General features: G+C 45.9%; 1 protein-coding gene across 1 annotated transcript in view; it reads left to right on the top strand.

The window, feature by feature from the left end:
• Positions 1-4,760: 4,760 nt before the first annotated feature.
• The window catches only part of inhbaa (inhibin subunit beta Aa), a 19,998-nt gene continuing 19,758 nt past the window's right edge, over positions 4,761-5,000 (top strand). Inside the window, exon 1 of the mRNA XM_035143139.2 lies at positions 4,761-4,973. The gene's annotated coding sequence lies outside the window, so the exon portion shown is untranslated. The remainder of the gene's footprint in view (positions 4,974-5,000) is intronic.

A 5,000-nucleotide genomic window follows, 5' to 3' on the forward strand; every position in this document is an offset into this window, starting at 1 on the left:
GACTCGTGCAACACAGATTTCAACACGCACGCACTCAGGAAAGTCCAGCTGTCGACCAGCCAACAAACATGCATCACACATTCAGTGACACAGGCAGCTCAAGTATTAAAAACTGCAGAGGCTGCGATGTCATCACACAACGGGCGGAATAATAAACACTTCTTCAACTGTTCTTAACAACCAAGTTCAACAAAATCTAAAGGATCTGGTGAATATTGCGGCTGACGAACGGTTACAGTCACCAGGAGGAGATGATGCTAGAGGTACCACACCCTGTCACGCTGTCTGGAAAAATGCTGTGGATGAAAACTGTGGTCTGGACTGTCACTTTGAATCTGAGCTGGACATCTTGAGATGCATTAGCCTGCTCCTGCACCTCCGGCCTCACAACCAAGATCAACAGGGCACTGACCCAGTGCCAACCCAGTCCATCCAGCTCCTGACCCAATACGACCCATGACAACAGCTTCATTCACGGCCTCTGCAGTCATGATTACCTTGTTTGTGACAGAAAGGTCACTAGTTAGGAAAGACTGAGGTCTTTAAAGTGTTTAAAGAAATGATGCTGTTGCTTCTCTGGCGAGGACCGCCTCCTGTCAGCCGGGATCAGCTGTGGTTTAAGAGCTATTTACATAAAGTCGACTTCTCTTGTCAAAGGGCTGGGCAGAGAGCAGAGGAGAGGGAGGAGCCTGTGGGCGAAACGCTCCATGAAGAAATGACAGATTACATCTAACATAAGGACATAACCCTCCTGTGTCTCTTTCCTTTGAACCCACAACTAAGACTGGTTAATATGTGAGTCCACCCAGAGGAGGAGCAGTTTCAAGCAGATGTTTGGACACAGAACACAACGACACTGAGCTTCACTGCTCTTCTCCTTTTCAGCCTGTTCAGAATATGTGGATTGTGACGCCAGGAGAAGAAAACGATAAGTTTACTTCTTAATGTAAAACACCAGGAGGAACGACTCCTGTAGACCATTGTTGTTAGTCCTCCTACAGTCCATCAGTGACTGTATATAAATGTATAAGAATATAATTCAACCTGTCCAGCTTCATCTAAACAAACTACATTCAGTCTTAAACTCTATTTAACGTGATAACGTGGAGGAGGAGGGGTTTATGAGACACTGCAGTCACCAGGAGGCAATGGACATCTTATGTTTACACCCTGTGATATGTCCTCTGCATCTCTCCCTCCTTTTCTCCTCTACTTCACTCCACCGCAAGAGAGAGAGAGAGAGAGAGAGAGACAGAGAGAGAGAGAGAGAGAGAGAGAGACAGAGAGAGACAGAGACAGAGAGAGAGAGAGAGAGAGAGACAGAGAGAGAGAGAGAGACAGAGAGAGAGACAGAGAGAGAGAGAGAGACAGAGAGAGACAGAGACAGAGAGAGACAGAGAGAGAGACAGAGAGAGACAGAGAGAGAGACAGAGAGAGACAGAGAGACAGAGAGACAGAGACAGAGAGAGAGAGAGAGAGAGAGACAGAGAGAGAGAGAGAGAGAGAGAGAGAGAGACAGAGAGAGACAGAGAGAGAGAGACAGAGAGACAGAGAGAGACAGAGACAGAGAGAGAGACAGAGAGAGAGAGAGAGAGAGAGAGAGAGAGAGAGAGAGACAGAGAGAGACAGAGAGAGAGAGACAGAGAGAGACAGAGAGAGAGACAGAGAGAGAGAGAGAGAGAGAGAGAGAGAAGAGAGAGACAGAGAGACAGAGAGAGAGACAGAGAGAGAGAGAGAGAGAGAGAGAGAGAGAGAGAGAGAGAGAGAGACAGAGACCCAGACAGACAGACAGAGACCCAGACAGACAGACAGACACAGAGACAGAGACAGAGAGAGCGTCCTTACAGCAGCAGTGTCTCTCGCTCAGATCTCCCACTGTGAGGTCAGAGCAACACAATCCATCACACAGCTGGAGGAACCCACCATGACCAATAAGACTGTACAGACAGAGAGATAAATTAACCTGCTCCTCCGAGAGGAGAGGGAGGAGGAGAGAGTAAGAGAGAGAGGGAGGAGGAGAGAGAGGGAGGGGGAGGGAGGAAGAAGAAGATACAACTTATAAACATAGGAGGGAAGGAAAGGAGAAAAATAAATGAGGAGAGGAGGTACATAGAGACAAACTAAAAGATGAAGGGAGGAGGAAGAAAGATGAGTTCAGAAAGAAGAGAGGGAAGGTAAAGGTGGAGGTACCATGAGGTCATAGAGACGTTACAGCTCATGTCCACTAGATGGAGCAGTTCACACACACACACACACACACACACACACACACACACACACACACACACACACACACACACACACACACACACACACACACACACACACACACACACACACACACACAGGTGAGGAGATAACGTGACGTCATGTTAATAAAACAGTAAACAAGCTGTGTTTGATTTCTCTCCTGTGACGTCCCAACGCTTCCTTCACTTTACTTCAGGTAGAAATAGACATTACATCAAACTGTGATTTTCATGTGACTCCTCCCATGAAAATGTTCTGCTGCATCACTTTCTACACATTTAACTCAAATTCAGACATCGTATGGAAACTTTGTGAAAACTCCGAGTTCTGAGGTTGTAACAACACAAGGACGACGGACTTCACAGTTGAAGAGCGGCAGTTTTCTCCGTCATATTCTACCGGCTGATGGAACTTTTCTTTACAAACCAAGTGGACGAGCTGCTGACGACGGCTTCATGACTCACAGGTTGTGAGTTATTTAAAGAAACCACCGGTGCAGACACGTTCAATTCAACAATACACAATACCAACGCCTTTATAAGGCAACTGAGTGAGCGTGAGCTCACAGACATGAGCTGGAGGTTCTTCTTCTTCAAAGAAAAACTGACGAGTCACACACACACACACACACACACTTCCCCCGCAGTCATGATGTCATCACAGCAGAGGGTGAATCCCAGACGTCTGATTTGTCTGTAACTCTACGTCTTCTCTGTTTCCTCTACACTCAGCTGTGACTCCGTTCTCTGGCTTCTCCGTTATCGGACCACATGTTGGAGAGAGACAGGAACTTATACCGTCAGTGAAAACAGTGAAAAGCCAACAGAACTTTAGAACCGGTAACTAATTCAATCCCCTTCCACTTCTTTAGCTTCACCTAAAGAACCCTTTAGAAACTGATCAGACATTCTTCAATACTTAATAAAAACTATGCATGTTCCCCTTTAGAAGCTACTAGAACCACTGCAGAACATCTGTGAAAGCAGCAAACCTTCTTTAGAACCTGTAAACAGTGAGAACCTCTGAACCTTTCACTACTTTTAGAACGTTTGGAATCCTGAGAACCTTAAACTGCTGGTGTTCTCTTCTCAGTTCAAACCCTGTGTTTGTTTCTTATTTAAAGTCTCATTGACATTTGAACCTTATCATGTGAGATGTTCTGTCCTTCAGGATCCCCTCAGAACTTCAGAACCCGGTGAACTCTTCAGAACCTCATGATGAGTCCTTTACTCCTTTAAGAGTAAAACAGATGCAGTTCAGGCTCAGAATCCTTTTGGAACAACTCTTTAAAATCTGATTAAATTCAGAAGATATCCAACAGGTTTAAATCCTGGTTTAATCCTGAACGTTCTGTTAAAGACCTGTTGTTACTTCATCTCTCCACGATGAAGACGATGAAGAAAGACGTGACGTCTGACTCAGCAGCTCAACTTAAACAAACACAATGATAAACTCTGTCAGCGTCCAGCAGGAATGACGGGGCTGATGGGAAATGAAGTGAGACGAACGTCTGGAGAAGATGGTGAGGCGTTTTCAGGATGAAGATGGTGACAATGAAGAAGAAGATGATCTCCTTATAAGGTCATGCTTGCTTGTGGTTTTTATCTTGATGTCCTTTGTCAAGACAGATGAACGGTTGAATAACTGGATGGGTGGACAGGTGGAGGTGCGTGATTTGAGGGTAAAAAGGTTGAGTGAGGGTTGTTCAGAAAACAGTGAAAAAAAATAAAGTTATAACTTTGAGTTAGAAAAGTCAGAACAGACTTTGTCTCAGTTCACAAACTAAATGTTAAACTCTTTGAAGAAGTAACAGCTGATGAACTGATGAATCTTTACGAACACGTTCACCTCATCACACTGACCACGACAGAAACACGAAAACTTTAACGTTATGTCGGCTCGTGACGTGACAAACTGTAGACGTGGACCATGAGAACGTCAGAACCTTTTAAAAACTGAAAAACAAAGATATGGGTTAGGGTTAGGGTTAGGGTTAGGGTTAGAAGAAGAAGAAGAAGAAGAAGAAGAAGAAGAAGAAGAAGAAGAAGAAGAAGAAGAAGAAGAAGAAGAGGAGGAGGAGGGGTCTGTGGCATCTGAATCTATGCAGGAATCCCCGGTGTCGACCAAACGCTGTCGCTCGTGACCGGGCGAGTCATGACCCATGATATAATGTTGACTGGACAGCAGACAGACTGACAGAGGGATAGAGGGATAGAGGGATAGACAGACAGATGGAGCTATAGACAGAGTGATAGAGAGATAGACAGGAGAGTCACAGGCGAAGAATAAGTCATCCAAGATTTTCCCCTCAACACGTAACTCATTCACAGACGGAGGGAGGGAGGGAGGGATGAAGGAATCCCAGCTTTGCTCCATTAACAGTGGAACAGAGGGAGGAACTCAGGGAGGGGAGGAATGAATAAAGAGAGAGAGAGAGCGGAGGGAGGGAGGAGGGTGAAGGTAAAAGTTGGAAGTGCTATGAGTCACGGAGCGAGATGGGAGGAGACTGGAGTCGAAGAGAGAGAGAGGGAGAGAGAGGGATGGAGTGAGGTATAATTATGGTAGGAGGCTGCCAGGGCGAGAGAGAGAGAGGAGAGAGAAGGGGAGGGAGGGAAAGAAAGACGAGAGCGAGAAGAGAGAGAGTCCAGCCCACTCCGGTAAAACCATTCAACTGGTGAGCGAGGGAATGCATTCGCCACAGAGAGGGAGAGAGAGGAAAAGAGGTAAAAGAGAGAGAGAGAGGAACTCCC

The sequence above is a fragment of the Hippoglossus stenolepis genome, chromosome 19, assembly GCF_022539355.2.
Source record: "Hippoglossus stenolepis isolate QCI-W04-F060 chromosome 19, HSTE1.2, whole genome shotgun sequence".
NCBI lineage: Eukaryota > Metazoa > Chordata > Actinopteri > Pleuronectiformes > Pleuronectidae > Hippoglossus > Hippoglossus stenolepis.